General features: G+C 36.3%; 19 non-coding genes across 19 annotated transcripts; 9 read left to right on the top strand and 10 right to left on the bottom strand.

Annotated features, from left to right (window-relative positions):
• Positions 1–955: 955 nt before the first annotated feature.
• On the bottom strand, positions 956–1,027 carry TRNAE-UUC (transfer RNA glutamic acid (anticodon UUC)). The gene has a single exon. It is a non-coding gene; the product is annotated as a tRNA-Glu (tRNA).
• A 117-nt stretch (positions 1,028–1,144) lies between these two features.
• TRNAM-CAU (transfer RNA methionine (anticodon CAU)) lies at positions 1,145–1,217 on the top strand. Its single transcript has one exon. It is a non-coding gene; the product is annotated as a tRNA-Met (tRNA).
• Positions 1,218–2,120: 903 nt separating this feature from the next.
• TRNAE-UUC (transfer RNA glutamic acid (anticodon UUC)) lies at positions 2,121–2,192 on the bottom strand. The gene has a single exon. It is a non-coding gene; the product is annotated as a tRNA-Glu (tRNA).
• Positions 2,193–2,309: 117 nt separating this feature from the next.
• On the top strand, positions 2,310–2,382 carry TRNAM-CAU (transfer RNA methionine (anticodon CAU)). Its single transcript has one exon. It is a non-coding gene; the product is annotated as a tRNA-Met (tRNA).
• Positions 2,383–3,626: 1,244 nt separating this feature from the next.
• TRNAE-UUC (transfer RNA glutamic acid (anticodon UUC)) lies at positions 3,627–3,698 on the bottom strand. The gene has a single exon. It is a non-coding gene; the product is annotated as a tRNA-Glu (tRNA).
• A 117-nt stretch (positions 3,699–3,815) lies between these two features.
• On the top strand, positions 3,816–3,888 carry TRNAM-CAU (transfer RNA methionine (anticodon CAU)). Its single transcript has one exon. It is a non-coding gene; the product is annotated as a tRNA-Met (tRNA).
• A 1,253-nt stretch (positions 3,889–5,141) lies between these two features.
• Positions 5,142–5,213, bottom strand: TRNAE-UUC (transfer RNA glutamic acid (anticodon UUC)). Its single transcript has one exon. It is a non-coding gene; the product is annotated as a tRNA-Glu (tRNA).
• A 117-nt stretch (positions 5,214–5,330) lies between these two features.
• TRNAM-CAU (transfer RNA methionine (anticodon CAU)) lies at positions 5,331–5,403 on the top strand. The gene has a single exon. It is a non-coding gene; the product is annotated as a tRNA-Met (tRNA).
• Positions 5,404–6,647: 1,244 nt separating this feature from the next.
• TRNAE-UUC (transfer RNA glutamic acid (anticodon UUC)) lies at positions 6,648–6,719 on the bottom strand. Its single transcript has one exon. It is a non-coding gene; the product is annotated as a tRNA-Glu (tRNA).
• A 117-nt stretch (positions 6,720–6,836) lies between these two features.
• TRNAM-CAU (transfer RNA methionine (anticodon CAU)) lies at positions 6,837–6,909 on the top strand. Its single transcript has one exon. It is a non-coding gene; the product is annotated as a tRNA-Met (tRNA).
• Positions 6,910–8,162: 1,253 nt separating this feature from the next.
• TRNAE-UUC (transfer RNA glutamic acid (anticodon UUC)) lies at positions 8,163–8,234 on the bottom strand. The gene has a single exon. It is a non-coding gene; the product is annotated as a tRNA-Glu (tRNA).
• A 117-nt stretch (positions 8,235–8,351) lies between these two features.
• Positions 8,352–8,424, top strand: TRNAM-CAU (transfer RNA methionine (anticodon CAU)). The gene has a single exon. It is a non-coding gene; the product is annotated as a tRNA-Met (tRNA).
• Positions 8,425–9,677: 1,253 nt separating this feature from the next.
• On the bottom strand, positions 9,678–9,749 carry TRNAE-UUC (transfer RNA glutamic acid (anticodon UUC)). The gene has a single exon. It is a non-coding gene; the product is annotated as a tRNA-Glu (tRNA).
• A 117-nt stretch (positions 9,750–9,866) lies between these two features.
• On the top strand, positions 9,867–9,939 carry TRNAM-CAU (transfer RNA methionine (anticodon CAU)). The gene has a single exon. It is a non-coding gene; the product is annotated as a tRNA-Met (tRNA).
• A 1,244-nt stretch (positions 9,940–11,183) lies between these two features.
• Positions 11,184–11,255, bottom strand: TRNAE-UUC (transfer RNA glutamic acid (anticodon UUC)). The gene has a single exon. It is a non-coding gene; the product is annotated as a tRNA-Glu (tRNA).
• A 117-nt stretch (positions 11,256–11,372) lies between these two features.
• On the top strand, positions 11,373–11,445 carry TRNAM-CAU (transfer RNA methionine (anticodon CAU)). The gene has a single exon. It is a non-coding gene; the product is annotated as a tRNA-Met (tRNA).
• A 1,253-nt stretch (positions 11,446–12,698) lies between these two features.
• Positions 12,699–12,770, bottom strand: TRNAE-UUC (transfer RNA glutamic acid (anticodon UUC)). The gene has a single exon. It is a non-coding gene; the product is annotated as a tRNA-Glu (tRNA).
• A 117-nt stretch (positions 12,771–12,887) lies between these two features.
• Positions 12,888–12,960, top strand: TRNAM-CAU (transfer RNA methionine (anticodon CAU)). Its single transcript has one exon. It is a non-coding gene; the product is annotated as a tRNA-Met (tRNA).
• A 903-nt stretch (positions 12,961–13,863) lies between these two features.
• TRNAE-UUC (transfer RNA glutamic acid (anticodon UUC)) lies at positions 13,864–13,935 on the bottom strand. Its single transcript has one exon. It is a non-coding gene; the product is annotated as a tRNA-Glu (tRNA).
• Positions 13,936–13,971: the final 36 nt, after the last annotated feature.

Raw genomic sequence — 13,971 nt, 5'->3', positions numbered from 1 at the left:
ACTTTGGTCAAATCGTTCAAATCGTTTAGTCGTTCAGTCGTTCATCTGACAAATCTGACAAGTCTGACAAATCTGACCGTGTGTACGCTCCATAAGAGATGCAGCACTTTGTCTAACAAACTTGACTGCATTCAAATTTTACCTTTCTTGTTGAGTGGAGTATTCTGTTTTTTTTTTTTCAAAATAAGCTTTCATAACTCACGTGACCACTAATAGATTTCAGACCAGCAATATCAGAAAAGATATCAAATAATTTGTCCAAGATGGACCCTATTTATATAAAATAGTTAATAGAAATCATTTTTCATGGTCATAGTCAAAACTTTGTCCTCAGAAATCTTACCGCCAATGGATTTTAGACCTTAATTAATGGCAAAGGTGTGTTCAAATCACTTATCACATTTACAACAATTTTTTATTTTGTGTTTCATGCTTTTTGCCCTGATAGAGGTACATTGCAATCTCCAAGCCTCTATTCTGTTACTTACAATATTGATAGAACATTTGGAAATTTTTCCTCTAAGAATTGGTGGAGTTTTCTGTTTCTAAGATGACATGTGCCCTCAATCTTTTGTTTATTTCTGAATGATTTCAGAGCAAGAATAGTGGGAATTGTGATAATTTATTTCTCAGAATTGGAATCAATACAGAAGAAAGTGGAGCACAAGGCATTGTTCTAGTCTTCTTTGTGATTTTATTCCCTCAGAGCTTTGCAATGCAATCAAAGAGCCACAATTCCATTTCTCACAAAGATTCAGGACATCTTAAATTTTACCTGTCTTCAGTTAAAGACAAATGATAATGGCATAAATATTGTCATAACTGGAAGAAGCAACACACATGTGCAATTGGGACCACATCAGGTACCAATCAGACAGAAGGAAACACTTGGCTGCAATTATTATCTTTTGGTCCTCTGTTTTTGAATCTGTCTTAAAACAGAAATAGGGTTGTATTCCCATACCGGGAGTCGAACCCGGGCCGCCTGGGTGAAAACCAGGAATCCTAACCGCTAGACCATATGGGAAGATGTCGATTGCGTCCTTCACTGTTTCATATAATATAAAAAAAAACATTTCACTGACATTATTTTGTTAAACAAAAATAATCCCACCATTTCAAAAATGAAGTAAATAAGGCAGGAGCCTTGTTAGCGCAGTAGGTAGCGCGTCAGTCTCATAATCTGAAGGTCGTGAGTTCAATCCTCACACAGGGCATTTTTATTGATGTTTGTTTTGAGAGCATGGCATTGCAATCTAAGAGATGCAGCACTTTGTCTAACAAACTTGACTGCATTCAAATTTTACCGTTCTTGTTGAGTGGAGTATTCTGCTTTTTTTTTTTCAAAATAAGCTTTCATAACTCACGTGACCACTAATAGATTTCAGACCAGCAATATCAGAAAAGATATCAAATAATTTGTCCAAGATGGACCCTATTTATATAAAATAGTTAATAGAAATCATTTTTCATGGTCATAGTCAAAACTTTGTCCTCAGAAATCTTACCGCCAATGGATTTTAGACCTTAATTAATGGCAAAGGTGTGTTCAAATCACTTATCACATTTACAACAATTTTTTATTTTGTGTTTCATGCTTTTTGCCCTGATAGAGGTACATTGCAATCTCCAAGCCTCTATTCTGTTACTTACAATATTGATAGAACATTTGGAAATTTTTCCTCTAAGAATTGGTGGAGTTTTCTGTTTCTAAGATGACATGTGCCCTCAATCTTTTGTTTATTTCTGAATGATTTCAGAGCAAGAATAGTGGGAATTGTGATAATTTATTTCTCAGAATTGGAATCAATACAGAAGAAAGTGGAGCACAAGGCATTGTTCTAGTCTTCTTTGTGATTTTATTCCCTCAGAGCTTTGCAATGCAATCAAAGAGCCACAATTCCATTTCTCACAAAGATTCAGGACATCTTAAATTTTACCTGTCTTCAGTTAAAGACAAATGATAATGGCATAAATATTGTCATAACTGGAAGAAGCAACACACATGTGCAATTGGGACCACATCAGGTACCAATCAGACAGAAGGAAACACTTGGCTGCAATTATTATCTTTTGGTCCTCTGTTTTTGAATCTGTCTTAAAACAGAAATAGGGTTGTATTCCCATACCGGGAGTCGAACCCGGGCCGCCTGGGTGAAAACCAGGAATCCTAACCGCTAGACCATATGGGAAGATGTCGATTGCGTCCTTCACTGTTTCATATAATATAAAAAAAAACATTTCACTGACATTATTTTGTTAAACAAAAATAATCCCACCATTTCAAAAATGAAGTAAATAAGGCAGGAGCCTTGTTAGCGCAGTAGGTAGCGCATCAGTCTCATAATCTGAAGGTCGTGAGTTCAATCCTCACACAGGGCATTTTTATTGATGTTTGTTTTGAGAGCATGGCATTGCAATCTAATGGTGCATACACACGATCAGATTTTTTCTTCAGATATGGACGATAACGATTTAAAAATCGTTCAGTCGTTCATATCTGAAGGAAAATCGTTCATATCTGACATGCCTGAACGATGGACGATCAACGATGCGCGTTCCCGTTTGTCAGATAACGATATCTGACATCTGATGGGTTTGCAGTCAGACTTGGACGATTCCATTCATTTTAATGCAGTCAAAAATCGTTCAATCGTTCAAATCGTTCAAAACTTTGGTCAAATCGTTCAAATCGTTTAGTCGTTCAGTCGTTCATCTGACAAATCTGACAAGTCTGACAAATCTGACCGTGTGTACGCTCCATAAGAGATGCAGCACTTTGTCTAACAAACTTGACTGCATTCAAATTTTACCTTTCTTGTTGAGTGGAGTATTCTGTTTTTTTTTTTTCAAAATAAGCTTTCATAACTCACGTGACCACTAATAGATTTCAGACCAGCAATATCAGAAAAGATATCAAATAATTTGTCCAAGATGGACCCTATTTATATAAAATAGTTAATAGAAATCATTTTTCATGGTCATAGTCAAAACTTTGTCCTCAGAAATCTTACCGCCAATGGATTTTAGACCTTAATTAATGGCAAAGGTGTGTTCAAATCACTTATCACATTTACAACAATTTTTTATTTTGTGTTTCATGCTTTTTGCCCTGATAGAGGTACATTGCAATCTCCAAGCCTCTATTCTGTTACTTACAATATTGATAGAACATTTGGAAATTTTTCCTCTAAGAATTGGTGGAGTTTTCTGTTTCTAAGATGACATGTGCCCTCAATCTTTTGTTTATTTCTGAATGATTTCAGAGCAAGAATAGTGGGAATTGTGATAATTTATTTCTCAGAATTGGAATCAATACAGAAGAAAGTGGAGCACAAGGCATTGTTCTAGTCTTCTTTGTGATTTTATTCCCTCAGAGCTTTGCAATGCAATCAAAGAGCCACAATTCCATTTCTCACAAAGATTCAGGACATCTTAAATTTTACCTGTCTTCAGTTAAAGACAAATGATAATGGCATAAATATTGTCATAACTGGAAGAAGCAACACACATGTGCAATTGGGACCACATCAGGTACCAATCAGACAGAAGGAAACACTTGGCTGCAATTATTATCTTTTGGTCCTCTGTTTTTGAATCTGTCTTAAAACAGAAATAGGGTTGTATTCCCATACCGGGAGTCGAACCCGGGCCGCCTGGGTGAAAACCAGGAATCCTAACCGCTAGACCATATGGGAAGATGTCGATTGCGTCCTTCACTGTTTCATATAATATAAAAAAAAACATTTCACTGACATTATTTTGTTAAACAAAAATAATCCCACCATTTCAAAAATGAAGTAAATAAGGCAGGAGCCTTGTTAGCGCAGTAGGTAGCGCGTCAGTCTCATAATCTGAAGGTCGTGAGTTCAATCCTCACACAGGGCATTTTTATTGATGTTTGTTTTGAGAGCATGGCATTGCAATCTAATGGTGCATACACACGATCAGATTTTTTCTTCAGATATGGACGATAACGATTTAAAAATCGTTCAGTCGTTCATATCTGAAGGAAAATCGTTCATATCTGACATGCCTGAACGATGGACGATCAACGATGCGCGTTCCCGTTTGTCAGATAACGATATCTGACATCTGATGGGTTTGCAGTCAGACTTGGACGATTCCATTCATTTTAATGCAGTCAAAAATCGTTCAATCGTTCAAATCGTTCAAATCGTTCAAAACTTTGGTCAAATCGTTCAAATCGTTTAGTCGTTCAGTCGTTCATCTGACAAATCTGACAAGTCTGACAAATCTGACCGTGTGTACGCTCCATAAGAGATGCAGCACTTTGTCTAACAAACTTGACTGCATTCAAATTTTACCTTTCTTGTTGAGTGGAGTATTCTGTTTTTTTTTTTTCAAAATAAGCTTTCATAACTCACGTGACCACTAATAGATTTCAGACCAGCAATATCAGAAAAGATATCAAATAATTTGTCCAAGATGGACCCTATTTATATAAAATAGTTAATAGAAATCATTTTTCATGGTCATAGTCAAAACTTTGTCCTCAGAAATCTTACCGCCAATGGATTTTAGACCTTAATTAATGGCAAAGGTGTGTTCAAATCACTTATCACATTTACAACAATTTTTTATTTTGTGTTTCATGCTTTTTGCCCTGATAGAGGTACATTGCAATCTCCAAGCCTCTATTCTGTTACTTACAATATTGATAGAACATTTGGAAATTTTTCCTCTAAGAATTGGTGGAGTTTTCTGTTTCTAAGATGACATGTGCCCTCAATCTTTTGTTTATTTCTGAATGATTTCAGAGCAAGAATAGTGGGAATTGTGATAATTTATTTCTCAGAATTGGAATCAATACAGAAGAAAGTGGAGCACAAGGCATTGTTCTAGTCTTCTTTGTGATTTTATTCCCTCAGAGCTTTGCAATGCAATCAAAGAGCCACAATTCCATTTCTCACAAAGATTCAGGACATCTTAAATTTTACCTGTCTTCAGTTAAAGACAAATGATAATGGCATAAATATTGTCATAACTGGAAGAAGCAACACACATGTGCAATTGGGACCACATCAGGTACCAATCAGACAGAAGGAAACACTTGGCTGCAATTATTATCTTTTGGTCCTCTGTTTTTGAATCTGTCTTAAAACAGAAATAGGGTTGTATTCCCATACCGGGAGTCGAACCCGGGCCGCCTGGGTGAAAACCAGGAATCCTAACCGCTAGACCATATGGGAAGATGTCGATTGCGTCCTTCACTGTTTCATATAATATAAAAAAAAACATTTCACTGACATTATTTTGTTAAACAAAAATAATCCCACCATTTCAAAAATGAAGTAAATAAGGCAGGAGCCTTGTTAGCGCAGTAGGTAGCGCGTCAGTCTCATAATCTGAAGGTCGTGAGTTCAATCCTCACACAGGGCATTTTTATTGATGTTTGTTTTGAGAGCATGGCATTGCAATCTAATGGTGCATACACACGATCAGATTTTTTCTTCAGATATGGACGATAACGATTTAAAAATCGTTCAGTCGTTCATATCTGAAGGAAAATCGTTCATATCTGACATGCCTGAACGATGGACGATCAACGATGCGCGTTCCCGTTTGTCAGATAACGATATCTGACATCTGATGGGTTTGCAGTCAGACTTGGACGATTCCATTCATTTTAATGCAGTCAAAAATCGTTCAATCGTTCAAATCGTTCAAAACTTTGGTCAAATCGTTCAAATCGTTTAGTCGTTCAGTCGTTCATCTGACAAATCTGACAAGTCTGACAAATCTGACCGTGTGTACGCTCCATAAGAGATGCAGCACTTTGTCTAACAAACTTGACTGCATTCAAATTTTACCTTTCTTGTTGAGTGGAGTATTCTGTTTTTTTTTTTTCAAAATAAGCTTTCATAACTCACGTGACCACTAATAGATTTCAGACCAGCAATATCAGAAAAGATATCAAATAATTTGTCCAAGATGGACCCTATTTATATAAAATAGTTAATAGAAATCATTTTTCATGGTCATAGTCAAAACTTTGTCCTCAGAAATCTTACCGCCAATGGATTTTAGACCTTAATTAATGGCAAAGGTGTGTTCAAATCACTTATCACATTTACAACAATTTTTTATTTTGTGTTTCATGCTTTTTGCCCTGATAGAGGTACATTGCAATCTCCAAGCCTCTATTCTGTTACTTACAATATTGATAGAACATTTGGAAATTTTTCCTCTAAGAATTGGTGGAGTTTTCTGTTTCTAAGATGACATGTGCCCTCAATCTTTTGTTTATTTCTGAATGATTTCAGAGCAAGAATAGTGGGAATTGTGATAATTTATTTCTCAGAATTGGAATCAATACAGAAGAAAGTGGAGCACAAGGCATTGTTCTAGTCTTCTTTGTGATTTTATTCCCTCAGAGCTTTGCAATGCAATCAAAGAGCCACAATTCCATTTCTCACAAAGATTCAGGACATCTTAAATTTTACCTGTCTTCAGTTAAAGACAAATGATAATGGCATAAATATTGTCATAACTGGAAGAAGCAACACACATGTGCAATTGGGACCACATCAGGTACCAATCAGACAGAAGGAAACACTTGGCTGCAATTATTATCTTTTGGTCCTCTGTTTTTGAATCTGTCTTAAAACAGAAATAGGGTTGTATTCCCATACCGGGAGTCGAACCCGGGCCGCCTGGGTGAAAACCAGGAATCCTAACCGCTAGACCATATGGGAAGATGTCGATTGCGTCCTTCACTGTTTCATATAATATAAAAAAAAACATTTCACTGACATTATTTTGTTAAACAAAAATAATCCCACCATTTCAAAAATGAAGTAAATAAGGCAGGAGCCTTGTTAGCGCAGTAGGTAGCGCGTCAGTCTCATAATCTGAAGGTCGTGAGTTCAATCCTCACACAGGGCATTTTTATTGATGTTTGTTTTGAGAGCATGGCATTGCAATCTAATGGTGCATACACACGATCAGATTTTTTCTTCAGATATGGACGATAACGATTTAAAAATCGTTCAGTCGTTCATATCTGAAGGAAAATCGTTCATATCTGACATGCCTGAACGATGGACGATCAACGATGCGCGTTCCCGTTTGTCAGATAACGATATCTGACATCTGATGGGTTTGCAGTCAGACTTGGACGATTCCATTCATTTTAATGCAGTCAAAAATCGTTCAATCGTTCAAATCGTTCAAATCGTTCAAAACTTTGGTCAAATCGTTCAAATCGTTTAGTCGTTCAGTCGTTCATCTGACAAATCTGACAAGTCTGACAAATCTGACCGTGTGTACGCTCCATAAGAGATGCAGCACTTTGTCTAACAAACTTGACTGCATTCAAATTTTACCTTTCTTGTTGAGTGGAGTATTCTGTTTTTTTTTTTTCAAAATAAGCTTTCATAACTCACGTGACCACTAATAGATTTCAGACCAGCAATATCAGAAAAGATATCAAATAATTTGTCCAAGATGGACCCTATTTATATAAAATAGTTAATAGAAATCATTTTTCATGGTCATAGTCAAAACTTTGTCCTCAGAAATCTTACCGCCAATGGATTTTAGACCTTAATTAATGGCAAAGGTGTGTTCAAATCACTTATCACATTTACAACAATTTTTTATTTTGTGTTTCATGCTTTTTGCCCTGATAGAGGTACATTGCAATCTCCAAGCCTCTATTCTGTTACTTACAATATTGATAGAACATTTGGAAATTTTTCCTCTAAGAATTGGTGGAGTTTTCTGTTTCTAAGATGACATGTGCCCTCAATCTTTTGTTTATTTCTGAATGATTTCAGAGCAAGAATAGTGGGAATTGTGATAATTTATTTCTCAGAATTGGAATCAATACAGAAGAAAGTGGAGCACAAGGCATTGTTCTAGTCTTCTTTGTGATTTTATTCCCTCAGAGCTTTGCAATGCAATCAAAGAGCCACAATTCCATTTCTCACAAAGATTCAGGACATCTTAAATTTTACCTGTCTTCAGTTAAAGACAAATGATAATGGCATAAATATTGTCATAACTGGAAGAAGCAACACACATGTGCAATTGGGACCACATCAGGTACCAATCAGACAGAAGGAAACACTTGGCTGCAATTATTATCTTTTGGTCCTCTGTTTTTGAATCTGTCTTAAAACAGAAATAGGGTTGTATTCCCATACCGGGAGTCGAACCCGGGCCGCCTGGGTGAAAACCAGGAATCCTAACCGCTAGACCATATGGGAAGATGTCGATTGCGTCCTTCACTGTTTCATATAATATAAAAAAAAACATTTCACTGACATTATTTTGTTAAACAAAAATAATCCCACCATTTCAAAAATGAAGTAAATAAGGCAGGAGCCTTGTTAGCGCAGTAGGTAGCGCGTCAGTCTCATAATCTGAAGGTCGTGAGTTCAATCCTCACACAGGGCATTTTTATTGATGTTTGTTTTGAGAGCATGGCATTGCAATCTAATGGTGCATACACACGATCAGATTTTTTCTTCAGATATGGACGATAACGATTTAAAAATCGTTCAGTCGTTCATATCTGAAGGAAAATCGTTCATATCTGACATGCCTGAACGATGGACGATCAACGATGCGCGTTCCCGTTTGTCAGATAACGATATCTGACATCTGATGGGTTTGCAGTCAGACTTGGACGATTCCATTCATTTTAATGCAGTCAAAAATCGTTCAATCGTTCAAATCGTTCAAATCGTTCAAAACTTTGGTCAAATCGTTCAAATCGTTTAGTCGTTCAGTCGTTCATCTGACAAATCTGACAAGTCTGACAAATCTGACCGTGTGTACGCTCCATAAGAGATGCAGCACTTTGTCTAACAAACTTGACTGCATTCAAATTTTACCTTTCTTGTTGAGTGGAGTATTCTGTTTTTTTTTTTTCAAAATAAGCTTTCATAACTCACGTGACCACTAATAGATTTCAGACCAGCAATATCAGAAAAGATATCAAATAATTTGTCCAAGATGGACCCTATTTATATAAAATAGTTAATAGAAATCATTTTTCATGGTCATAGTCAAAACTTTGTCCTCAGAAATCTTACCGCCAATGGATTTTAGACCTTAATTAATGGCAAAGGTGTGTTCAAATCACTTATCACATTTACAACAATTTTTTATTTTGTGTTTCATGCTTTTTGCCCTGATAGAGGTACATTGCAATCTCCAAGCCTCTATTCTGTTACTTACAATATTGATAGAACATTTGGAAATTTTTCCTCTAAGAATTGGTGGAGTTTTCTGTTTCTAAGATGACATGTGCCCTCAATCTTTTGTTTATTTCTGAATGATTTCAGAGCAAGAATAGTGGGAATTGTGATAATTTATTTCTCAGAATTGGAATCAATACAGAAGAAAGTGGAGCACAAGGCATTGTTCTAGTCTTCTTTGTGATTTTATTCCCTCAGAGCTTTGCAATGCAATCAAAGAGCCACAATTCCATTTCTCACAAAGATTCAGGACATCTTAAATTTTACCTGTCTTCAGTTAAAGACAAATGATAATGGCATAAATATTGTCATAACTGGAAGAAGCAACACACATGTGCAATTGGGACCACATCAGGTACCAATCAGACAGAAGGAAACACTTGGCTGCAATTATTATCTTTTGGTCCTCTGTTTTTGAATCTGTCTTAAAACAGAAATAGGGTTGTATTCCCATACCGGGAGTCGAACCCGGGCCGCCTGGGTGAAAACCAGGAATCCTAACCGCTAGACCATATGGGAAGATGTCGATTGCGTCCTTCACTGTTTCATATAATATAAAAAAAAACATTTCACTGACATTATTTTGTTAAACAAAAATAATCCCACCATTTCAAAAATGAAGTAAATAAGGCAGGAGCCTTGTTAGCGCAGTAGGTAGCGCGTCAGTCTCATAATCTGAAGGTCGTGAGTTCAATCCTCACACAGGGCATTTTTATTGATGTTTGTTTTGAGAGCATGGCATTGCAATCTAATGGTGCATACACACGATCAGATTTTTTCTTCAGATATGGACGATAACGATTTAAAAATCGTTCAGTCGTTCATATCTGAAGGAAAATCGTTCATATCTGACATGCCTGAACGATGGACGATCAACGATGCGCGTTCCCGTTTGTCAGATAACGATATCTGACATCTGATGGGTTTGCAGTCAGACTTGGACGATTCCATTCATTTTAATGCAGTCAAAAATCGTTCAATCGTTCAAATCGTTCAAAACTTTGGTCAAATCGTTCAAATCGTTTAGTCGTTCAGTCGTTCATCTGACAAATCTGACAAGTCTGACAAATCTGACTGTGTGTACGCTCCATAAGAGATGCAGCACTTTGTCTAACAAACTTGACTGCATTCAAATTTTACCTTTCTTGTTGAGTGGAGTATTCTGTTTTTTTTTTTTCAAAATAAGCTTTCATAACTCACGTGACCACTAATAGATTTCAGACCAGCAATATCAGAAAAGATATCAAATAATTTGTCCAAGATGGACCCTATTTATATAAAATAGTTAATAGAAATCATTTTTCATGGTCATAGTCAAAACTTTGTCCTCAGAAATCTTACCGCCAATGGATTTTAGACCTTAATTAATGGCAAAGGTGTGTTCAAATCACTTATCACATTTACAACAATTTTTTATTTTGTGTTTCATGCTTTTTGCCCTGATAGAGGTACATTGCAATCTCCAAGCCTCTATTCTGTTACTTACAATATTGATAGAACATTTGGAAATTTTTCCTCTAAGAATTGGTGGAGTTTTCTGTTTCTAAGATGACATGTGCCCTCAATCTTTTGTTTATTTCTGAATGATTTCAGAGCAAGAATAGTGGGAATTGTGATAATTTATTTCTCAGAATTGGAATCAATACAGAAGAAAGTGGAGCACAAGGCATTGTTCTAGTCTTCTTTGTGATTTTATTCCCTCAGAGCTTTGCAATGCAATCAAAGAGCCACAATTCCATTTCTCACAAAGATTCAGGACATCTTAAATTTTACCTGTCTTCAGTTAAAGACAAATGATAATGGCATAAATATTGTCATAACTGGAAGAAGCAACACACATGTGCAATTGGGACCACATCAGGTACCAATCAGACAGAAGGAAACACTTGGCTGCAATTATTATCTTTTGGTCCTCTGTTTTTGAATCTGTCTTAAAACAGAAATAGGGTTGTATTCCCATACCGGGAGTCGAACCCGGGCCGCCTGGGTGAAAACCAGGAATCCTAACCGCTAGACCATATGGGAAGATGTCGATTGCGTCCTTCACTGTTTCATATAATATAAAAAAAAACATTTCACTGACATTATTTTGTTAAACAAAAATAATCCCACCATTTCAAAAATGAAGTAAATAAGGCAGGAGCCTTGTTAGCGCAGTAGGTAGCGCGTCAGTCTCATAATCTGAAGGTCGTGAGTTCAATCCTCACACAGGGCATTTTTATTGATGTTTGTTTTGAGAGCATGGCATTGCAATCTAATGGTGCATACACACGATCAGATTTTTTCTTCAGATATGGACGATAACGATTTAAAAATCGTTCAGTCGTTCATATCTGAAGGAAAATCGTTCATATCTGACATGCCTGAACGATGGACGATCAACGATGCGCGTTCCCGTTTGTCAGATAACGATATCTGACATCTGATGGGTTTGCAGTCAGACTTGGACGATTCCATTCATTTTAATGCAGTCAAAAATCGTTCAATCGTTCAAATCGTTCAAATCGTTCAAAACTTTGGTCAAATCGTTCAAATCGTTTAGTCGTTCAGTCGTTCATCTGACAAATCTGACAAGTCTGACAAATCTGACCGTGTGTACGCTCCATAAGAGATGCAGCACTTTGTCTAACAAACTTGACTGCATTCAAATTTTACCTTTCTTGTTGAGTGGAGTATTCTGTTTTTTTTTTTTCAAAATAAGCTTTCATAACTCACGTGACCACTAATAGATTTCAGACCAGCAATATCAGAAAAGATATCAAATAATTTGTCCAAGATGGACCCTATTTATATAAAATAGTTAATAGAAATCATTTTTCATGGTCATAGTCAAAACTTTGTCCTCAGAAATCTTACCGCCAATGGATTTTAGACCTTAATTAATGGCAAAGGTGTGTTCAAATCACTTATCACATTTACAACAATTTTTTATTTTGTGTTTCATGCTTTTTGCCCTGATAGAGGTACATTGCAATCTCCAAGCCTCTATTCTGTTACTTACAATATTGATAGAACATTTGGAAATTTTTCCTCTAAGAATTGGTGGAGTTTTCTGTTTCTAAGATGACATGTGCCCTCAATCTTTTGTTTATTTCTGAATGATTTCAGAGCAAGAATAGTGGGAATTGTGATAATTTATTTCTCAGAATTGGAATCAATACAGAAGAAAGTGGAGCACAAGGCATTGTTCTAGTCTTCTTTGTGATTTTATTCCCTCAGAGCTTTGCAATGCAATCAAAGAGCCACAATTCCATTTCTCACAAAGATTCAGGACATCTTAAATTTTACCTGTCTTCAGTTAAAGACAAATGATAATGGCATAAATATTGTCATAACTGGAAGAAGCAACACACATGTGCAATTGGGACCACATCAGGTACCAATCAGACAGAAGGAAACACTTGGCTGCAATTATTATCTTTTGGTCCTCTGTTTTTGAATCTGTCTTAAAACAGAAATAGGGTTGTATTCCCATACCGGGAGTCGAACCCGGGCCGCCTGGGTGAAAACCAGGAATCCTAACCGCTAGACCATATGGGAAGATGTCGATTGCGTCCTTCACTGTTTCATATAATATAAAAAAAAACATTTCACTGACATTATTTTGTTAAACAAAAATAATCCCACCATTTCAAAAATGAAGTAAATAAGGCAGGAGCCTTGTTAGCGCAGTAGGTAGCGCGTCAGTCTCATAATCTGAAGGTCGTGAGTTCAATCCTCACACAGGGCATTTTTATTGATGTTTGTTTTGAGAGCATGGCATTGCAATCTAAGAGATGCAGCACTTTGTCTAACAAACTTGACTGCATTCAAATTTTACCTTTCTTGTTGAGTGGAGTATTCTGCTTTTTTTTTTTCAAAATAAGCTTTCATAACTCACGTGACCACTAATAGATTTCAGACCAGCAATATCAGAAAAGATATCAAATAATTTGTCCAAGATGGACCCTATTTATATAAAATAGTTAATAGAAATCATTTTTCATGGTCATAGTCAAAACTTTGTCCTCAGAAATCTTACCGCCAATGGATTTTAGACCTTAATTAATGGCAAAGGTGTGTTCAAATCACTTATCACATTTACAACAATTTTTTATTTTGTGTTTCATGCTTTTTGCCCTGATAGAGGTACATTGCAATCTCCAAGCCTCTATTCTGTTACTTACAATATTGATAGAACATTTGGAAATTTTTCCTCTAAGAATTGGTGGAGTTTTCTGTTTCTAAGATGACATGTGCCCTCAATCTTTTGTTTATTTCTGAATGATTTCAGAGCAAGAATAGTGGGAATTGTGATAATTTATTTCTCAGAATTGGAATCAATACAGAAGAAAGTGGAGCACAAGGCATTGTTCTAGTCTTCTTTGTGATTTTATTCCCTCAGAGCTTTGCAATGCAATCAAAGAGCCACAATTCCATTTCTCACAAAGATTCAGGACATCTTAAATTTTACCTGTCTTCAGTTAAAGACAAATGATAATGGCATAAATATTGTCATAACTGGAAGAAGCAACACACATGTGCAATTGGGACCACATCAGGTACCAATCAGACAGAAGGAAACACTTGGCTGCAATTATTATCTTTTGGTCCTCTGTTTTTGAATCTGTCTTAAAACAGCAATAAGGTTGTATTCCCATACCGGGAGTCGAACCCGGGCCGCCTGGGTGAAAACCAGGAATCCTAACCGCTAGACCATATGGGAAGATGTCAATTGTGTCCTTCACTGTTTCATATAATA

Source organism: Taudactylus pleione, unplaced genomic scaffold (genome assembly GCF_031769625.1).
Source record: "Taudactylus pleione unplaced genomic scaffold, aTauple2 ptg000248l, whole genome shotgun sequence".
Taxonomy (NCBI): Eukaryota; Metazoa; Chordata; class Amphibia; order Anura; family Myobatrachidae; genus Taudactylus; species Taudactylus pleione.
This window is presented reverse-complemented; position numbering and strand designations above follow the sequence as displayed.